This window comes from Anopheles darlingi, chromosome 3 (assembly GCF_943734745.1).
Source record: "Anopheles darlingi chromosome 3, idAnoDarlMG_H_01, whole genome shotgun sequence".
Taxonomy (NCBI): Eukaryota; Metazoa; Arthropoda; class Insecta; order Diptera; family Culicidae; genus Anopheles; species Anopheles darlingi.
The window spans coordinates 39,928,520-39,951,260 of NC_064875.1; the positions used below are offsets into that span (position 1 = coordinate 39,928,520).

Sequence of the window (22,741 nt, forward strand, 5' to 3'; positions counted from 1 at the left end):
TCGTTCGTGCGTTTTGAGTGCTTTTGGAGCTGCAATTTAGGTCAAGGGCTTGGTGAGAAATTGTTTTTGAACTAATGGAGAGAGAGAGAGAGAGAGAGAGAGAGGAGAGCAGAGCAGAGAGAGAAAGAGAGACAAGGAGTAAAATAATCGATAAAAGAGTTCAAATCTAAAACGAATCAGGAAAGCGGTCAGGCGGTCACAGCGAGGGGAGGGCTACAAACAGCCACCGGGCCCAGAAAGGGCCACCGCACTGTGCTACACTTGTGCACTCCTCCTCCCCGTGCCCTTCTTTCGCCCTTATGACGACTCCTCAGGGCTAAGGGCAATGGTGGACGCGGATTTTTTGTTTGAAGCATCTACGAACGAACGTACCGGGTTTCTTTCTTTTCCTTCTTCTTCTTCTTCTTCTACTTCTCCTTCTCCTCCTTTGGAGCACCCACGAATCGGCTACCGGCCGGTGGTCCATCCATTCTACTTCGCTTGCAGCGAAATTTCCCAATCCATGTGAAACGCCGCCATGTGGGTTCGTGCCGTGGCGCTGGCGTTGTGCCACTGTTTGTGGCCACCGTCGTCAGCACCAGCATAGCGTGCAGCACACGCCACGCTGTACGACATCGGCCGGTGATCGCTTAACCCCGCAGATGATTGGAACAACGGATGGAAAACAAAAACAAAAAAAACAGTCGTCCAAAGAAGAACGACATCGCAAACTGTCGCAATCGCGCAGCATCGGTCGGTTGCGGCCACCGTCTCCCTGCTCCATTCTGATTTTGGGTCTTGTTGACCGTTGACGAGAGTTCAACTGGCCAACGAGAGGCCAACACGGTTTTCGGACTTCGGCCTCAATTATTGACCGATCCGATTCGACCGGAGGGTCCGGTCCTGTCCAGAGCCCGGCGACCGCGTAAAGTGTAATAGCGCAATGAAAAATTGATTTTACCTCCACCTCCGTGCATCCATGAAGCCGGCCGTAAGGAGTGTAATGGCAGGCACTGGCGTTCCAGGGTCAGTTCGTGTTCGAGGATTAAATAAAATGGTGTTTTTTTTTCTGCTCGTTCGCAATACTCCACACGGGTAGCCCCTGAACGACATGCATGATGGTCCAATTTTGCGTGTAATTTACACCAGTGGACAGCGCAAGCGCAAGCGCCATTGCATTGGCCGCCCCGGGTTGACCCCTGGTTGCGTAAACTGGCGCATTCCAGCAGGAGGAGAGATTGGTCGCCACGCTGCGCCATCGCGGCATGCAGTTCTAATCGAATGCCGTGCCGTGCCGAGAGAGGGAGAGAGAGGGAGAGAGAGGTTTCTTTCTTTCTTTTTCACGTATCGCGCATTGGAACGCCACGTCGGACGTCGGTACCATAACGAGAGGCAGCGCTGAAAACCTGAAACACACGCCAAAACAAGGTGACACTGGCCATCAACAGCAGCAGCACTAGACGCACCACGCACAGACCGGCCAGTGCGCCGAGTTTCGTTCCCAATTTGATATCTTAATGCGTTAATGTGTTGCTCCACATTAAAGCACAGGTGTCAACCTGCGGCTTCGTGAGAGGCTCGCGAGACATAAACCTACTTCAAGTGTTCAGTTTTCAGAGCACTTCATGTTAGATTCGCACCGTCAACGACAACCACGACGACGACGAAACCGCTCCAAGCGCGAAGGTTAAATCCCACACACCGGGGATTAAGTGCCTGGCTGCTCATTGCCACTAACATGCGCCAGTGTGTGGCCGCCACACATATTTCAACATTTGCGCGAGGCGCAATAATCCAATCCATGCCAAGACGGAGAGAGAGAGAGAGAGCAGAGAGCAGCAAAACACCAACAAAAAAAGTGCAGAAATTTTAATAATTTATTACACCAATCGATCACGGCAATAGGCTCCTAGATCAAACGCCAAATAGGGTTCGGGCTGCTGCCGTTGCGCCTGGCGCTTTCAGATTTTTATTCCGACGATGAAATGAGGAAGTCGCTTAGAGATCCATCACCAGCAGCACCCGCGAGGTATACAATACAAGACACCCAAACGCGTATTCGATGCGGTGGTTAGCGACGAATAACAGCAGCAGCAGCAGCCAAAAACTCGTCATCCTTGAGATCGAATTGAGTTTTTGGTAGTCGATCTATCGATCTCAGCATCTAATCTCCGCATCCTGCATTTTGCGGTGTGCGGTTCATTTGGAAGATCCGTCGTTCCGAGGAAATTGATTTATTGTTCGCGCTGTGCGGCTTCCTGCCTCCGTGACGCATCGCGTTGCGTTCCGCAGGCGTTCTGTTGGCCAGCAAGCATGCTTTATGCTCCGAAAGGGAACGGTCCGCGAATGCAAAAAATAAAGCGACATCCAATCTGGCGGACCGATGCAGTAGCAACCACCGTAGCCATGGCCGATGCTGCAACATAGACGGTAACGGTCGGAATTGGGGGCCATCGTGGCAGCACGATTCACTCACACACACACACACACCGTACCGCACGCACGTTAAAGTGGTCACAAAGGTCAACGTGGCGTGAACGAAAGACGTGTTAAGGCGGTCAGTTCCGGGGCCGATTGGTTACGCAGAGGAATTTGCAAATTACGCACCGCACTCGGTATGTCTCGATGGCGTGTCCGCCAATCCGACGCACAACCGGTGCCACGCGGACTTGACAGATTCAGGTTAAACGTATACGCGCACTCGGGGCCAATCAAAGCAAGCGGCGAGCGCTGAGCTGGTGTCATGACGAGCATAATGAAGATATTTCAATCGGAACGGTGTATCCTAGCAGCGAGCAAACGCCCATACAGTAGGCCCATAATGTGCCTTAAGCTGACTGGCCACGATAGCAACTTTACGTTAAGAACTGCCAAAATGCGATTGCAATAAAATTGCTTTCGTAGCCAGGTTCGGTTAAGATGAAGAGAAACTTTCTTTACGATTGAAGTAGCGCTTATCTAGCACGGTCGGAAATTGCAACTGAAATAAAGTTTCGCAACACGGCAAGTGACACTCAGCGAAAGTTGCCATCGTGACCGCGTACCACCTTTACGCTCGAAGTGTAATTGTTAATTATCGTTAAAGCATGCAACATCCCTTCGTAAAACACGCCATCTACTAACAGCTCTACCGGTACAGCAGCAGAGAGAGAGAGAGAGAGAGGGAACAGTGGCCCTTGTCCACGCCACGTCCGGGGGCACCATCAAACGCTCACGCGCAGGGATAAGGCTTCCCGTCACACTGGCTGCGCTGCCATGCGCACCAGACAAGCACGCAACCGCACCGGGGACGCAATGGGGTCATCACGATCCCGTGACAACGATCGCCTGTCATCTGAACCTCACCTCACTGCGCGCTGCGTACGCCAAGAAGAGTTGATTTACGGTTGTGAAACTATGATTTATACAAAAGTATCATTCTCTTGCTTGCTTGACTTGGAGTTTGTCTTGGCCAGGCCTCAGACCAGCAGCAGACAAAACACAAGACAAGACAAGCGACCAAGCGACAAACGCTCGTCTCGCGTCTTCTGAATCCCGGGGGCCCCGGGAACTCGATCTCACCGGAGCAGCAGCGCACCACCGCGATCGAAACAACCCGAAGAGACACGCATTCGATCGCCAGAAAGCCCGAAAAAATGTCGTGTGATTTTAGCATTGGCCTGATTGGCCTTCTCGGCGCCACGGTTTAGAGATTACATCGGACTCCCTCCCCCCCAGGGCCACTCCAATGTGCGCGGGTGAAAGGAATAATCCACCGCGACGGTTCGCCGGATAGTCCAGCAACCGCCGATGACCTGCAGACGATGGTGGGCGCGATGTGAAAAGTGTCGTTTGGTGTCCGCTTTTCGGTCGCGGTTCGGTTACGTTTCGCTTCCTAGCTCCGGTGACTCCGGTCGTCATAGGACGCGATCAATCACTGGAGGTGACCGACGACGACGACGACGACGACGGTGTTACTCCGATAACTGATTTTGCTAACTGATCTTTCATCGAATGTCAGATGCCATGCAGCGCTCTAGGAGTCCGTGCGGTGGCCTTGACCTACATAGGCGCTGCAGTAGACATGCCAAGATCAATCAAATATGGTCTACTTCTGATTGGAAAGCGGATACATCCTAATTGCTGAGGGTAGCGAGAAATACAAAGTATTAAACCAAAGGTCAAGGCATGAAGCTGAAACTCCCAGAATCGCTTTATAATTTTCTCGAATTGATTGTTTCTGTGACCTAGTTCTTCATAAAAATTAATAAATTGGCAACCAAAGTTTTGGAAGTCTAGAGAATACCCCAAAATACATCCTTGGTATCCAGCTACCAGCTACCAAAAAAATGTCTTTCGTCTTAACCGTGCTTTGCTTCGATAGCAAGTTTATTTCAACCTCATTTTGATAGTGCTTTACGTAAAGATGCTATCCTGGTCAAATATCTTAGAAGCAGTGAGAAATTTTCAAATGGGTAGACGTCTTTCCGGATATCAAAGAACTAACAGGTTTAATTTAGTTCTAGGGATTATATAGTGACAACTCCGTAGACAAACTCATGTAGTAAATCGATAATCTAAATATGGGGTTGCCTGCGGGGAATCATTGTTATAACCCTATTCTCCTTTTACCTGTACTATTCTGACCATCACATTCCTCGACAATAATTTTCAGCAAACATTCATATCTGGCTTTCATTTTATTTCGTTTCGTAACTTCGTCCTTGTGCAGTTATCATGTGATTGTACATGAATGAATGTCATGAAATGAAGTCGTCTCCTGCTGAATATCGTATGATCAATCCGACGACTCGCGATTCTTATCAAGCTAAGCAAACCGACAAAGTTCCCTTACTAGAAATTTCGACTTAGTTTTATGGACTTCTTCCGTATTCCTTTTTGTAATTCTTTATCTTCTGAGAGCGTTTGGATGTCCGATAATCTGTGCTTTCGACTGAGGGCGACAAGATATTTGCTTTGCGACTTTCATAATCTTTTTTGTGGAGGTTGTGGAGTTTAAAAACTTATAAAAACTCGTAGTGTAGTTTATTGATTTTCAGAATGCTGATACTAACTTACCCTGCTATTTTTTCACGCAAACGCTTCTCTATATCAACATTTGTTGGCTAAGGACTCTCTTCTAGCTATATGGAAATATATTTGGTTCTATCGAATGACGGCAAACGAAGTCACTTCAATTGGTATAAAAAGGAAAAACTCGTCTGCAATTCTAGGTATTAGCCCTTCGTTTGTCAACACCGAGTAATGGTTTCTCCAGTAATGTTTCCTCCAGACTACTTCATCCTTCGCCCCTACAGCGACCTAACCCCTAACGACCCTAACAGCTGGCTGCCGTACGCCCGATCGATCGATTCCCGCGATCGCGCGCTGGTATGCAAATACTGAACCATTTGAGCTTCGTGCACAATTAAACGGATTACATAACAGCTCCCACCACCGCTGGGGGGTCCTGAGTAGACTCTCCACACACACACACAACACAACTTTACACCTTGGCTACCCAAGAAGCGCTGCTTGGACTTCTCGACGACTCGTCGCGCTTCGCGAATGTATTGCATTTTCTCATCGACCCATCAACCACCCGATCTCGATGCACGGTCTGAAGACAAACCGTTAGGTACTTTCGTCTCGCCTCCTCTCCTCGGTCTCGTCTTGTGTCCTGCGCACGGATCCTCCGAACCGTCTCGGTGAAGCTGCAATGCACCGACGAGTCCGTTGAGTTCGCCCCCCTGTAGGTAAAATCAATAACATCGACCATCGCGGTCGGTGGTGGAAGAGATCAATTTCGCGAACCGAGGCGCGCGTCTCGATCACCACCAGGAGGAGGGTTACGCTCCGAGCCATTGGAGCAAAAGGTTAACGCCGTGACTTCGATGGCAGCCTGCAAAAGGGCTCCCCGCTAGCCAGCGATTTGATCGCACCTCGCGATGCATCGGGATGGCCGGAGGATGCAGAGGTTGTGGATCGGTTCCCACCACGGGGCTCCACCACTACACGGGACCGTACATCCGGCGGCCCTCGCCTATAGACAGCCCCGCGGGCCATGGCCTCTAACCTCTCTTCTCCGCAGGGCAAGGGCCCTCGAAGGTTTCGGAGACCTCGAAGCCGGTGCAGGTGCCCAACGTCGATGGTGTCGTCCTGCTCGATGAATGATCACTTACGATGATAGCTAATGTACCGACACCATTTACTTCGCAACCTCCGCCGCGGTATCGTCGCGAGCATTAACTGAGCTTCGTTGATATACAGCCGGGTATCTCGGTACAGGTCTGACCTGACCATCCCGCCCCGTCCTAAACGATACACTGGATCGTGGAATACACGTTTACGGCCCATGCCGACAGTGTAGAGTTTATTGTTTTAAATGCCGTAGAATTATGGTAAGCAGCATAAATCGATCTAAGTAAACAGCGTTTTATGGTCAGCCAGCCTGACTCTCCTTTCACAGGGAATCTTGGCCGCCATACGACCCCCCGGAGGAGGAGGGCTTATTGGTACCGCACTCTGGTTTGGTTTGTTATTAAACAGGCAGCTTGTCCAATCAATTGCTGTTCAGCTGTTCATACCCATTCGTTAAGTCAAGCGCAAGAAGCAAGGAGAAATGGTACTCTCGTACCGGCACCTAAACCTACACACGTGTCTCACACGATTGCAACAGTTTGCTCCATAAAACCAAACACGTCGTTGTGGTCGCGAAAAGCGCCGCTGCATAGACATTCGCTTCCTTGACTCGTGGTGCGGCGCAGCTCTGGCAATAATCTGGCTGCGCGCGCGCGTTAACGCAAACCAGTTATCCGTTTGCGGTGGATAGTAGACCGCGTCTGAGCGCGGTCACCGCCGTCAGCGTCATTGGCCGAATGTGTCGCAGCACCCTCGGCTGTTCTCGCGTGGTAAGATACCAATGGTACGATGAAGCTTAGAGCTTGATAGGGAAAGGGAGGAGAGAGCAGTAAAAAGGGCAAAAATTAAAATAACTATAACCAGAGCAGCAGCTCGTCGACACGTCCACGGTCCAGACCCAGATCGTCGTCGTCGCCGTCGTCGCCGCCGACGTCGTCATCGTTGGCTCAGCTGGGTGCTGGCTCTCAAAGTGGAGGCGAAGGTGATTTTTACCTTAATTATCGAGTGACCAATGCGACCATAATTTTATGTAATCATAAATGCATCGCTCCTGTCAATTAGCAAGCGCAGTTTAAGTCGTTTTTAATGAGATGACATGATCACATGGATTTGTGATGTGATGGTGGTGTGGTGGCATGGTTTGGCAATCTTTCAGCCTTTTTTTGCTTCTTCTGTTTTTTTTTCCTTTCATCGGACCCTTCTTGGCATCTGCCTTCTGGTGAACAAGGCAATTAGAAATGAACTCATTCGAACAACTATTCGATCCGCGAGTGCGTCCAACTGCGTGACGTGAGCTATGGGCTGTCAATTCAATCTACACAATCTCAACCATGTAACGGATGTAGAATGGACGTTATCAAACCGGTGGCAGCTGGAATGTGTCGCTGCAAATTGATGATGGGAGAATTTAGTAAAGAAATGTTGATTTACCGATTTTTAATTACCGTTATTCACTTTTTTCGTAAGTCACTTTTTTCGCATTTTTTATGACGCTTATGACATTTGGATGGATGGCAACCCTTTCATTGGTGAATTTAAAGAATTCTAGTTGGATGATAGTTTTAACGATTCTTTGGTGTTCTTACTGCTAAAATTGTGGATTTAATAATGCAAATGTTTTTTTCAAATTCAAATGATTCTGTAACATAAACAGGATTGACCGATTGTCCATTTTGGAAATTCCGTAGGAGGATAAAGTAATATATAAATAATGTGACGATTCAGTTGATTATGGTGCTTAGTTGAACCTCGCTATTTAGAAATGGATTTTCGACAACACGTATTCTAAGGAGAAGTATTATGATCGCTATGAGTTGATTAAAGAATATCTATTTAGATATTCCAAGAAAACGGATTAAGCCCACTTATAAATACAGTTCTCAGTCTTTTAAACTCAAAATGTACGCACTAGGAACTAATTGTTGAATTATGAAAAACGATTAGAGAAATATTTAATTCCAACATTGTTGATCAAATAGTCAATCGAGAATGAGACAGGACAATAAAACAATTATTACTATAGAATCTGATCCTATCCCTTTTGTTTGAGTTTAAAATCATAAAATACCGAAGAGATAGCAAAGAAGAGGTATTTTCCTACATGATTTAAATGATACTCATCAAGATAGATTCCACGGTTTGCACGAACGAGATTATCTCGCTGAAAGCATGCTAGAGCTTCGCATCCTAGCTTTATGCATCGCTCCATACCCCGCCATACACATTATGCGAAGCACTATTTGTAATGATATTACCATTGCTAAACAACCAATTAATCCAACGAGTGTCATCAAATAAAATATTATCATATCAATATGAGCGAAATCAACATTATCAATGCTGAAGAGTGCATACTACCATTCTCAGTAGGACACAGTAGTTGGTGCAACCAACATGATGCAACATGAATCAGGCAGTTGCATCCGTAACCGGCCGACAAGTGCCGTGCACTGTCACCAACCAGCACTGTCCATCACTGTGGCTGAGTGACTCCTTATAGTATGTGCTCACGAGCAGCTCATCAATCAATCAATCAATCAAATTTGTACTGCACCACACCAGCAGTGCGGCTTCCATCGTGTGGCGTCAAATGCAATCAATTTCACTCCCTGTAGACAGGGAGTCGGATCCGGTGGCTTATCACATTGCGCACATACCCCCGGAGTACCCATCTGGCTGCGTACCACGACCGTGCTCCTGGTTGTGCATGTCGTGCATGTAATGTAGATATCAACTTCGTGGAAGTGTCCTTTAATCACTCTCCGCTCCGATCGTGCACGGGGTTGCATTTTGAGGCCACTTCTTTCTCTTATTTCGCCTCCCTTTTTCGCGGCACCAACCGGGTTGAGCAGCCAGTGTCTAACTGGGTTGACATTTCACTCGAGACGAGAGTACAAAGCATTGGCTTCCCGATTGTCAAGTACCCATCCCTCAACAAGTGTCGTAACTCAACGCGAAGAGACTACAATGTTGCTGCACCGAGTACAATCGAGCCCCACACAGTCGTCCACAGTACCGGTCGGCTGGTTGGTCGGTTAGACGATTGAAGTGCACCTGGAGGGAGGGACACTTCAAAACCCTTCGTATGGTTGGACTTGAGAGACACGTGAGAAACACAAATCATTAGCAGCATGCATCGCTTTGTATTCATGGCTCGGTTTAGTTTCTGTTTCAATGCGATCGAGGGGAATTCAAATGATCAACCGACGATTACATACAAGAACACGTCTAATGCATGTTGTGTGCATGGAAAACTATGAAATGATTTGCAAAAACCGATTTTAAGATCGAGTTGAACGACTTGCTACAAATATCGCCCTTCTCGGAAGAGTTAATCCATAGCCGTTCTAGTCACGCGCTCGTTGCCTTCATGCTAGTTGTCTGTGCTTAAATATGTAGCAAATGATTGCCAAAGCCATTCTGCTGCTTAACATATCCCAATCAACGATGGAACATTATGTGCTTTGGTTAGTTTGGAATTCATGTCTGTCCTTGGCAGCCAGCAAGGTTTGAACAAGACACCGGCCCACCAGTACACGGTTACGGGCTTTACGCGGTTGACCCCATTGTGTAAGGGATGTAACGATTAGCTTAGCTTAAGCGTTACCCTCACAACCGATTCCTTAACGCACCTACGATCCCTTTGACTTATTCGTCGTTTTCTGAATCGCAGCATCAACAGCTGTAACGTTGGATGCCGTTTAATTCCTTCAGCCTCTTCCTCCATTGCGTCAATCGCGTCCACAGGAGGAGGCGTTCCGAGGTGGTTGGTTTGTAGAAACGTAAATTACCTCACCCGCGACGATTGATCCCGAGGTTAACCCTCAACAAACACACACAATACACACAGGCACACAGACACCGACTGCCGGCCTCCACGCCGCAGAGACCGATCGCAATAGCCACACAGGTCGATGCTTTACATGTCGTCTGGTATGCAGTTTGTTACAACTCTCCAACTCCTGCTGCTGCTCCTCCAACGCTCCGCGCACCAACGCGTAAAGCGATTCCGAACAAATGACAGCACGAACACCATCATCATCACCACCAGCAAAAGCACCACCAGCTGGAGGAATTCTCACATGAACATTCTGACACACACCGCACGCACCATTGTCACCTGCATGCAACCGCTGGAACCGCTGGAACCGCTGGAACTAATCGCTGGCTCATTAGTCGCACCAGATTAGGCCACAATTCCCACGAACTATTGGACCGCCGCCGCCGTCGTCGTCGGCCACACAAAAGCAGACATCCTTTAGGTAGAGAGGAGAGGGTGGTAAAATAATTTCCTAGCATGTTGTTGTTTCGCTGGCCATTATTTCCGACAAGGCAAGACATTATGCTGTAAATGTTTGTGGTCGAATTTTTGTCCTTCCTGTTAGTTTGTGGGTTAGAAGGTTAACTAATGCTAGCGTTTGTCCTAATGCTGTTCAGATATTAAAGCTTTTATTCGCAAAATACGTCCACGAATCATATAAATCTAATAAATTTGATGTAAAATGTGTTTCAATTGAACGAAAGACTTGTGGAGGAAACAAGTGACGAACCCCAAATATCGGATTTGTTTTTCGTCATTGGCACTTGTATTTAAAAAAAAACATCATAACTGTATAGCTTAGTTACATGTGACTGGATCAGCAGCTATCGTGTGTTGTCACTGACATTTTATTTGTTATTCCTCCAATTAGATAAACTCTCGTTTTTTCGAAGCAAAACATAACACGAGATTTGCTGTGTTTACATCCACCTTAAACAATCACAAAACACGTCTAGTGGCGTGTTTCTGCCGTCGAAATACCCAAACAAAGCCAGGCACGCTATGGGAGCGTGACAACAGCAATATCGATCTTCCACCGAAGATCACACTACGTGCGGGGTTCAGTCCGTCTAGGCTTGGAGGCTACAAGCCTGCCAGTTTGGACGGCCTAAGCCTGAGGGTTGCTCCTGCTTCCACAATCCGCACGGACGTGGAACGTGCGCGAACCGTTGTGTGCGGGTCGGTTCAAGGCTCGGGAGGTTGACATAATTACTTTGCCCCAGGTGCATAGCGCCCCGGTGCCGAATGGGTCTCGTCCACTTCAGAGTGGAACAGAGTAATTTTTGAGGCGCGCCAGCAGCAACCGACAGCCCCCAGGCACCGAGAACAACCACCGAGAGCCTCCGAAAGCTGCTCTTCATCGTCATCCGGGCCAAGCGCGATGCGCGATCGCGATCATCGTCCCATGTTGCTGCGGCCATGTTGGCGCTCTCGCGTGCTTACAACCGTGAGAGGTATCGAAATAATCATAATCGTGACTGCATTAACGGTTGATTATTAATCATCAAATGGCGCACCGTTCCATGGCGGGGAACCGTTCCGTGCGGGGCCGACGTTTGTGACATTTGTGCAGCAACGCCGAACGCCGAAATGGTACAGTTCATCGTAACTCCCCTTGTGGCTCCTCGGTTGTTCGATTGTTGCCAATGGCTGCTTGTTAGGGGGAACAAAAGTTGCACGCCAAACTGCTACAAGATCGCTAAACCTCGTGGCTACTTTGTGCTGCCTTCATAGTAGGCCACATTTCGATTGTTTGTTGGTCGGGTGGCACCTGAGAAAGAAGTTCGAGGGCATTGATGTGTCGCCATTTCTTAATGACGGGGACCGCTAGCTGTCACCAATAATAACTTCCGCACCTGCGGACAAATACTGGCACTCGGGGACAACGTGCGCACTACTTAAAAAGGGGGGGGTGCTACATCTTTTGAAATCATCTTTACACTAGCAACTCCTGAAAGCATTCAATATACCTTACATGAGAGCGGTTAAGGCTATTTCGGGCCAAAAAAAGCTCATCTTTTTCCATCTTTTCATCTTGTTTTGGTAAATTCCATTATAAATTACAGCTTTTGCAGAAATTTCATACGGAATTTGGGGAAAGTTTGTTAAAAACTTCCTCTATTCGTCAAAACTTTAATCAAATTTAAAAAGACGTCTACAAAAATGCTCTTTTTGCGGTGCCCAGTGGAGTGTTCTGTTAGCTCATTTGAAATATACAAACCTCTATTCTTATGCTAGAGTATAAGTTTATCCAGCAGGTAGCTCCATGGAGTTTTTGTTAAATCTCAAATTTTTTGGATTTCGTGTAGCTTATTGAAATTGAAATAGTGGTGCTTTCTACGATTTTGTCTCAATAAACAAGTTTTGTATTATTTAAAATAAAAAGAATCAATATTTTTTATGAAAACTGGGCGGGGCTACCTGGTAAATAATGTACAGATTAAGTGCTCATAATTCATATCTATTGACTCTTCATAGAAAGTTCCAACATGCATTGACCAATGTATGAATGGTCGTTCTTGAAAAACCAATATCTATATCAGTTTTGCATCGATTAACCCAAACATTTCACACAATACTCTCAAAAAGATAAGCATTCACGGAAATATGTAAATAGCAAATTTGAATAAACAAAAGAAAACTCCATATCCCCCCTTAAATGTGAGTTAATCTTTAGCATTCGTTTTCTTTTTTCGTCTTCTCGCAATTTGCAGCAATCTTGCTGACGTGGTTACGTGCCTACTACGAACGGTTGGGCAACCGATCGATCAAACCACCCATCAATCCGACGATCGAGCCACCCTTTGACAGCATCGATGACCTGACTCAGTTTGACACCGAACGGAGCCCATTAGCTGGGGTTGGCGCATACCGAGCACCGCGAACCGACCGCGATCATCTCATTCCTCCCACAAATCGAGTGGACGGAACGTGTGGAACACACACATCTTGCGGAATCTTACCCATTTAGCTTGGGTCAGAGCAATGCCGCGCTTTCAATGCTTTTCTGCTGAGTTCCCGATCAAAAATGCACCCTCCAAAGAATGAAGTCATTTAAAGGAGGAGAATGCCCCGCACGAACCGTCTCCCCCCAAACGACGGGCGGCCAGCATACCTTCAGCACGCCATCCTCGACGGCAAACGAACGAACGAAGTCGTCGGAGCAAAATTTATCGATTTATTCATACCAGGTGACAAACCGTGCTCCAAGAGCCTCTCGACTCGACGGTGGTGGTGAGTCGCAACGACGTTTCGTTTGGTACATCATTTGCATCTCGCGCGATCGTTGCATAGAAGCATGGGAGACTGTGTTGCGCGCATGAAAGAGCAGCACAGGTGCGCAGCAAACAATCGGCATCGGCTTAAGGATGTGATTCATCGGCACATCTGGAGACGGAACGGAGAAGAGGAGGCTAGGCTGAGGCCTAGGCACGGTCATGCTAGTGGTGCATTAAGCAGCATTGAGCCTGTGAAACGACTAAGTGAGCAATCAGAATGAAATACGGGGCAAAATAATCGAAACATAAATTAGCATAAAAGAGTAGAGTTCATTAGTGCGGAGTGCGCATGCTGCATGATTTTCGTTCGTTTTGCCGTTCGATCAATGTATTGTGGTCGTTACCCTGTCGTAGCAGTTGGTAAGGTACAAAATATGCCCAATGGCAGCATAAGACCGAGGCTCCTTCAAATATTTCGCATGATTTAACGTGCACATGAACCGCTTACCGACCGTACAATGCTTTTCGGAGTGTCTGATGTGGCCGGCTGCAAATCCTCATCTTCACAGTTTCACCTTCACTACTACACTCTGCCGTTCGTCAGCTACTGCGCCATCACTTGAAGCAGCAGCACCCCATCAAACCGATCGCGCAGATAGATGGCTGATTGATGTTTATTATATATTCTTATCCCTCACCTTCCCTTTGGGGGCTAACACTAATCATGGTTCCCAGCTCTCTAGTACCCATCAAATCCTCTCTGGTGACCAGGCAAAAGCCAGCGTCCATCACGATAAACTGACGCCACGTCGAGTGCCGAACCTAAGGACGTCTCGTAACGCAATTGCTGATGCTGAGCCTCATGAGCCGTGCTTGCGTCCAGCGGCTGCTGGCTGTCAAGCAAAAGAAAAATAAATAACGTCAGCATCATAGTAATGATCCGCATTTCAAATCGCAAATCGATAATCTTTCAAACCCACGGCCCTTGGTGGGGTGTGATAGAGGGGGGGGGGGGTGGGGGGAGGGGGGTTCAGTTCCGATTGGAACACATTTTCACACACGCACAGCACGCTGACGGCACTACTAGCTCCCAGCGGTTCCCATGTCCGTGACCGACTAACCTTGGTCAAGCGTCGCGCGCGTGCACGTTTCGTCTTGGGGCTTCCAGGCGAGGACAGAAATATGCTCGCGAGTATGATCGAAGCTCGTTAGTTTCGTTTCATAATCAGCGGTGCAGCGACGCCATGATCAACCGATTGACAGCGAAGTATCTTTGTAAAACTGCTCACTGCTGGTGAGTGCTACGAACGTTTTGCCGATTTTCTTAGCTTCGAGGTGTTAATTGAATCTTATTCCTTCCCTTTTTCCTTGACGACACTTCACTCTGTGAACTCAGATTCACAACAAAACCAAAAACTAAATGTTAATGTCCAATTAATGATGCGTAAAGGTGTTTATGCACAGCGCCAGCGTCCAGTGGAACCACTCGAAACGAGTAAATCACATCTTCGGGGTAGGAAAAATCGTGACTCACTACACGTTGGCAAGATGATCGCTTACAAGACCGTCGCGCACAACCGTCTCATCTCATATCATATACGGTGTCAGTGGCAAAATCACCATCACTATCCTCATCATCATCATCGCCATCGTCGTCGCCGTCATCACCGTCATCCACTGACACATCATCACCTGTTGCATCTGCAAGGCATCTGTGGTCACCGTCCGCCAGAGTTCGTGTCTGCTGCTTGTACCGCAATACTCTACACTACAGATGCTGTAGCGGTTGACGCTCATGATTGTGCAATGAAGCCAACCATTGCACTTGCAGCACTTGCAAATGCACCCCCTAATATTTATTACTTGCTATCCCTGCGCCGCCGGTCGCGAGCTACGATAAATGTCAAATTAAAAGATGTGAAAGAGCTAGCGGTTATGAACGACTTCGGCTTCATTTCGGTCGCACATTTGTCAGTAATTAAGCGTGACGAGAGTGACAAAGTAGAGTAATTAGTGTGAGCAACAAACTTGCAAACGAGCCAGCGAGCTAGCCAGCCAGCTTACCAGGAGTTGAGTTTTGGGGAGTAAAAAACGCACATTCCTGGAATGTGTCGACGAGTTTACGTTATCGTCTAAAGGAGCGTGGCCACAGATACTAAAATTAACAGTTAACAATTTTTTATTGTTATTTGGCGACTTCAGAAGCTTTATTTACTCTCAAGCACCGCAACACCGCTCGAAGACGAGAGCCTGTATGAACTCTTATTCTTAACAGCGTATTTCCAAACGTGCTGGAAATCAACCGTAAAGAAAGTTTCTTAACACTTAACCGTGCCTGGCCGCAGTATCAACTTTATTTTAATCTTATTTTGACAGTTCTAAACGTAAAGAAGCTATCATGACTAGACACCTTAAGAGCAACATTGCTTTGAAAGAAAGTTTCTTTCATCTTAATCCAATACTCTAGCACGATAGCAACTTTATTTCATCCTCTTAATGACAGTTCTTAACGGAATGTTGCTATGCTGCTGCGGCTTAACAATTGAATGCCTTTCCTGTCCGTGCACCTCTTCGCCTGACCCCAGAGCGACAGGTCAATTAAATGTCCCAACCATGGCTACGTTGCTTCACGCGACGAACTTCGGCGAGACGACTGTTGCAACCCACGATGGTTGCTCCCTCTCGCCCCTAGGATGATGATCTATAATTTTCCATTTTATAACATGAGTTCGAACTCATGAGCGTGGACCGATCGCGGACCTCGATGGTCCCGCGAGGTGGCGTCTAAAACACGCGAAAAGTTTGCTCGCCAAGAACACGCCACAACAGTGCACGTCGTACGTTTAACGTTCATTCCGTAAAACAGAACAACCGGGTAAAAATAAAGCGAAAAGAAAACCGCTCCATTCATAGAGCAACAGCTGACCCCCCCAGCATCAGCAGCATCAGCACACATGCACCCCTGATCGCCAAAGAGGTCGCGCGGGCGGACATTGCATAATGCATCCGCGGGCTGCACAAGAAAGCTGCAATCCAATAACCGCAGCAGTAGCATACGTTTCTCGCCGTTGGCCGGAGCCATTGCTCTTTCTCTCTCTCTCTCTCCCTCTCGCGCTCCAGTTGCCCTCCGGTGGTGGCACGGAACGAATATGGGTCAGGTTACCATTTGCTCTCTCTCTCTTTCTCTCTTGTGGCACGCCAAGCCACAATCGACCTGCTCCTTTCCATTTCATCCACCCCAGCCCAACGACGACGACGACGCCACGACGTTCACCGAAACGCATTTGAGGGCAGTGGAGCAGCGAGATGAGTGACAAAGTCACCAGCGATTGACGGTCGGACGGTCGAACAGACAGATCGCGATCGTGATCTCTGCTGCGCCGCCGTGCACCACTCTGCACTAAGCACCACGAGTCTGGACACGGCTTTCGGTTTCGCTCTGAAGCCTCATCCGAGGCGCGACAGTCAACGGCGGTGAATGAGTGACGATCACTGCAACGGCTGCTGCTGCTGCTGCTACGCCATTGCCGTGCAGACGGTGGCTATATGCAGCGCAGCATATTGCAGCGTACCGCGTGAAAACTGCACTTCCCCCATCCTCCTTACTCGCTCGCGATCGATCGAAATCAGGTTAATGAATCGGTAAATGGAAATCATTTCGATCGATCAACGCCGCTGCCGAGAGCAAGAGGCACACGCACGGACCACGCTCGACACTAGCAGCACAAGGGATTTGGAGAGTACGGCGGATACGACGACCGGAGAACCGCGGTGCCGATCTGGTCCTTCCGATGTGGTGATCCGAATACCCCGAAAAAGGCATCAACTAATGGCCATTAGCGACGCGATCGACGCGAGCGACGCGAGCTGCACGCGATAGCGTTGCGGCTGCTGAGCGTCAACTACATCATCATCATCATCATGGTGATCGTGATCGTCGTCTTCACTGATAGCGGCCAAACCGTCATGATGATCGTCATCATCATCACAAACGTACCGCCCTGAGATTCCGTTGACCATGTCGGGGGTTCGATCGTGGTGCGGCCAACCAGTTGTTGGCCTTCTCGTAGATCATGCGCATGTTGAATTGACACTTCAGGGCGTACAAGTCCTTCCCAGACAGACTTCACACTAGACACGTACGTAGTGCCGTTCCTTTTTATCTATTCGTGTCTATAAATTTGAATTCTTTAATTTCTGAGTTTTGTTGCGGCGAAGATCGTCGATCGACGACCAAACGGCATCTGTATTCCATCAGCCCTTCCCACGGAATCCCACGGCTGACAGCAACATACCAGGTGCTCATAGCCAGCATACCAATCGCGTGTACGTTCACGATCGTCGCGACGCTCGAGATCGAATTGAGAGTTTCCTAGTGACCTAGTCCCCGTGGCCTGTGAGTTGAATCACCCTGCACCCCGCAGTTACATAATCGACACGCAGTCTCCCTCCCTCACATCCCCTGCATGCGTGTTCTGAACCCACACCCCCGGTACGGGATCAACTGCATTCTGCATTGGCCAGGCCAGGCCGGTCAGCCCGATCCCGATCGCCGATGCCGCAAAACCTGTTCCAGGCGACGGCTGGCCGGTCAGTGGCCGGTCGACCGGCCATGGATGATGTCTGCTTTGCCGTCGCCTAAGAAGAATGCAAAAAGGTGAAACGTTACATTTCTCGTGACGCTAGATGCTGGGACCTTACGGACAGGCACAGGCGATCCGAAGCCGAGGTAAGGCGCCAACTTTTACTAATTACATTAGAGAAATAGAGGGAGAGAGGGAAAGCAAATGGTGATCTTAGTCGTTTTGCTCCAATTAAGTCATAATAAATCAGAATTACCCCGGGGTCCGTCGAATGGTTCTCGAGGTCCCGTGCTGGTCGATGTTTGCGGGATTTAATGCCAAAGCCGACATACGCCGACTGAGCTGAATTTATTTTATGTAAACCTACCAAATGTATGGATATAAAACCGCCTTTTTTTGTAAAAAAAAACACGTTTATTCTGCGAAAATGAAGAAACTCTTATTCTTCAAAGAAATGCCAATCGTTAACTATACATTTTTTCCAATCTTTAAAGCAAGTTACGAATACCTTGCCAAGAAAAAAGTCGACCTTTTGTTTCGAACCAATCACAGGACCATTTTTCAATACTTTTGTAGGAACGAATGCACTGCTGGACCAGTATCTGTCCCAACGATGCAAATGAATGTTATTCCGATAAAGCCGGGTCTCGTGAGTTAGCCGCATGCGATAGCTGCTCCCAATTGGGGTTTTGTATCGCCTCGTTGGTCTGGTCCGTCTGTTTTATTGTTTTCGATATACTGGTCGATTTATGGGCATTTCACGGTCAGAATCGATTAATTATTGCTTGTACGGCTTACTTATAGTGTAATAATTTTGTCCCATACGGCCTGCGATTCGGTGTCTTCAAACTTTTTTCCTGGTCGGCCGCGATCCTCGTTTTTCACATCCAAATTTTTCAAAATCAAAAATTCACACCATTTATCAATTTTCAAAACCACTCTTTGCACTATCTTTCATCGAGCGCATGCTTACCGTAAGCTTTAACAAGCATTCGATGCGATACTATGGCCGATTTTTTTTATAATGATACTAGAAATTCCGAGATGTCCGCATTTTGCAATTATTAGGAACGAATTTTGCCATTTTGTGCACTATGAAAATATTAGTTGTAGTAGTTGTTGTAGTTGTTATAGTTGTAAAATTAGAACTTTTGTGCACCAATTATGTTTAACAGATGCCGAACGAACAAAAAGAAACAGTTAGAATGGTACTACTGTTCCATTTGGTGTAGATAAAGCTATAAGATTACGGAGCGATTCGTAAGACCAACTGTAGATCATTTGTAAGTTATAAAAAAACTCTAGATCTCACTGAATAATGAAATGAAGATGCCATAGTTGTGTTTTAAGTATAAGGAATAACCTTAATCAGAACATCGTTATTGAATTTCAAAGGTTCAATCAAGCCGACGTTACATTCAATTAATAGCAAATCCACGATCCAACTGTTTGGAGTCCAATGAATAGTATTTCAATGTTTACATAACGCTCTGGTTCACTGTTTCAGACGCCTGGTTCTAGCCACGCAATTGCGAAAGAACGCGTTTCGTTCAGGCCACGACGGAACACACGGGAACCGGCACTCGATGCGAGACTTTCTCCGAACGGCGTGGTTATAGTGCTGGTAAGTTAGCAGGCTACCAATTGGCAGCCAATCGGTCGATACTAGTCGTCGTCGTCGGTCACACGTGCAGTCACGATCGGTTTGCATTCATCGTCAGCTGATCACTCCGCCCGTCAAGCACGCCCGTTCTCCCGGAGGGCTCGCAATTGCTCAATCTGTGGCTTCCGTGGGAGGTCCTCTAATGCCGTTGCTTAGACGCCCTAACTGTAGCCGATGGCGGTCGATGCCAAGCCCTCCCCCGTCTTTTCAGAAGAAGACAGATGGTTCGGCTAGCCACCAATGATTATAGGGTCCCGCTAAGACACACACTTTAGACACACATTTTATTGAACCAAGGTGCGCAATGGTATTCCATTGAAATCTCTTACGAACCGAAAACCTTGAGCAAAACTTGATAATTTCAAATAAACTGTTCCCAAATGCTTTCTAGCAGATCTCTTACACATCTATAGATCTGCAAGAGATCATTTCAAATCTTATGTAAATCCCAATAAAAGCTTATTAAACATTCACATCTCTTCAAAACCTATTAAAAAACGTCGTTTGAATGAATAAAAAAACCATCTCGTCGTTCTGGCAGCTAGAAGGTTAAAGCTGGCAGCTGGATATCTAACCCTAGCTACCACACTGCACAGTCACTACTCGGTGGCGGTTCTTGCGAAATACTAATAAGCAACCAGTCAAACGCTAATTACTACCTTATTCGTCGATCGATGCGCAAGATTTGCGAATTCTCGGACCAAGCAATTTCCCTCAAGTATGCCCTTTAATACCAATGATTGTGGCGAACCAAACTGGTCGAACCCACCGGCCATATCTTACATACAGAACCACCCATGGCAATTATGCTACTCAGGACCACAATTTTCACACATCGATCAAGAACGATAGGTTGCTCGGAGTGTTGCCTCCGATACAATCTATATGATCTCGATGGTTGGATGGTAAATTTTTAATCAGAATTATAATAACAGAAACTGTAATGTTTCTTAACTATCCATCGTTAGACCAAACGAAAAATGTTAAATGAGCATTTAGTCGCTGTAATAAGCAATTATTTAAATTAATAAGCGAACAGTGCGGGTATCACTGCGAAGGATGCATTAATTAACATTTCTGTGACCATCATTGCTTACGTGAACCTTGCATTCAATCTGACATTCAATTAGTGTTTCGCTTCTCTTGTGAACCACTTAATTGGCGCATGGAGAATGCCTAAACGCGTTTCATCCATTTACGATGCTTCTCTTTTAGCACCGTCTGGTTTATTCATATTCTTCTGCTTCGAATAACTAGTAGAAATGATTGAAATAAACAATAACAAACACACAATCCAAATAATTACATATTTAAGGTTTGTAGTATTTATAGCAAACGATAAGTGTAGCTACTTCATGCGTTTAACCACTAAGGTTAAGACGTAATGTTTAAATATGTTCCAAATACCCTCGCAATAATGTCATCCGCAATAACATCATCTAATTACTCTGCCTTATCCAACCAACGAAAAATCCTAATCCATGAAGCAAACCCATTGAACCAACAGTGAAAGCTGAACTGTAAACCAATAAAATTGCATAATAAAAGGCGCAGCACCAAGCGAAAAGCTAAGGAAGGCTGATCGAAAAGTAACTAGGGATGAAAACTACCTTTAATTATTGCTTGCAGACGATCAACATGAACAACATTTGTGAGACCAATGATCATCCATAAAAAAGATACCTTCTGTTTCCGCCCGGGATCGAACCGGGGGCCTTCCGCGTGTTAGGCGGATATAATAACCACTACACCACGGAAACGTCTATTGTTTCATTCCTGGCTCTTTGTCACAACGATTGGTTTTCTGTTCCAGTGATTGGAATTACTTGAAACTGAGCAAAGGAGCGAGAATCTCGTGGCAAACGATAAAAATTGCATGCACTGTTGCATGCCATTAAACGAGCAACAAATGCAAATGGATTGTTCACCTCCAAGTTGTGTTTTAGTAGTAGATCAATATGAACAACATTTGTGAGATCAATGATCATCCATAAACAAAAAGATACCTTCTGTTTCCGCCCGGGATCGAACCGGGGGCCTTCCGCGTGTTAGGCGGATGTGATAACCACTACACCACGGAAACGTCTATTGTTTCATTCTTGGCCCTTTGTCACAACGATTGGTTTGCTGTTCCAGTGATTGAAATTACTTGAAACTGAGCAAAGGAGCGAGAATCTCGTGGCAAACGATAAAAATTGCATGCACTGTTGCATGCCATTAAACGAGCAACAAATGCAAATGGATTGTTCACCTCCAAGTTGTGTTTTAGTAGTAGATCAATATGAACAACATTTGTGAGACCATTGATCATCCATAAACAAAAAGAAACCTTCTGTTTCCGCCCGGGATCGAACCGGGGGCCTTCCGCGTGTTAGGCGGATGTGATAACCACTACACCACGGAAACGTCTATTGTTTCATTGCTGGCCCTTTGTCACAACGATTGGTTTTCTGTTCGAGAGATTAAAATTACTTGAAACTGAGCAAAGGAGCGAGAATCTCGTGGCAAACGATAAAAATTGCATGCACTGTTGCATGCCATTAAACGAGCAACAAATGCAAATGGATTGTTCACCTCCAAGTTGTGTTTTAGTAGTAGATCAATATGAACAACATTTGTGAGACCATTGATCATCCATAAACAAAAAGAAACCTTCTGTTTCCGCCCGGGATCGAACCGGGGGCCTTCCGCGTGTTAGGCGGATATAATAACCACTACACCACGGAAACGTCTATTGTTTCATTCCTGGCTCTTTGTCACAACGATTGGTTTTCTGTTCCAGTGATTGGAATTACTTGAAACTGAGCAAAGGAGCGAGAATCTCGTGGCAAACGATAAAAATTGCATGCACTGTTGCATGCCATTAAACGAGCAACAAATGCAAATGGATTGTTCACCTCCAAGTTGTGTTTTAGTAGTAGATCAATATGAACAACATTTGTGAGATCAATGATCATCCATAAACAAAAAGATACCTTCTGTTTCCGCCCGGGATCGAACCGGGGGCCTTCCGCGTGTTAGGCGGATGTGATAACCACTACACCACGGAAACGTCTATTGTTTCATTGCTGGCCCTTTGTCACAACGATTGGTTTTCTGTTCCATTGATTGGTATTAATGGAAACTGAGCAAAGGAGCGAGAATCTCGTGGCAAACGATAAAAATTGCATGCACTGTTGCATGCCATTAAACGAGCAACAAATGCAAATGGATTGTTCACCTCCAAGTTGTGTTTTAGTAGTAGATCAATATGAACAACATTTGTGAGACCATTGATCATCCATAAACAAAAAGAAACCTTCTGTTTCCGCCCGGGATCGAACCGGGGGCCTTCCGCGTGTTAGGCGGATATAATAAC

General features: G+C 46.7%; 1 long non-coding RNA gene and 3 other non-coding genes across 4 annotated transcripts; 1 reads left to right on the forward strand and 3 right to left on the reverse strand.

Annotated features, from left to right (window-relative positions):
- The first annotated feature begins 6,645 nt into the window (after positions 1–6,645).
- LOC125957737 (uncharacterized) lies at positions 6,646–7,160 on the forward strand. The gene is made up of 2 exons (XR_007469253.1): positions 6,646–6,869; positions 6,969–7,160. It is a non-coding gene; the product is annotated as an uncharacterized LOC125957737 (long non-coding RNA).
- Positions 7,161–21,393: 14,233 nt separating this feature from the next.
- Trnav-aac (transfer RNA valine (anticodon AAC)) lies at positions 21,394–21,466 on the reverse strand. The gene has a single exon. It is a non-coding gene; the product is annotated as a tRNA-Val (tRNA).
- A 250-nt stretch (positions 21,467–21,716) lies between these two features.
- Trnav-aac (transfer RNA valine (anticodon AAC)) lies at positions 21,717–21,789 on the reverse strand. Its single transcript has one exon. It is a non-coding gene; the product is annotated as a tRNA-Val (tRNA).
- Positions 21,790–22,362: 573 nt separating this feature from the next.
- Trnav-aac (transfer RNA valine (anticodon AAC)) lies at positions 22,363–22,435 on the reverse strand. The gene has a single exon. It is a non-coding gene; the product is annotated as a tRNA-Val (tRNA).
- Between the last annotated feature and the right edge of the window lie 306 nt (positions 22,436–22,741).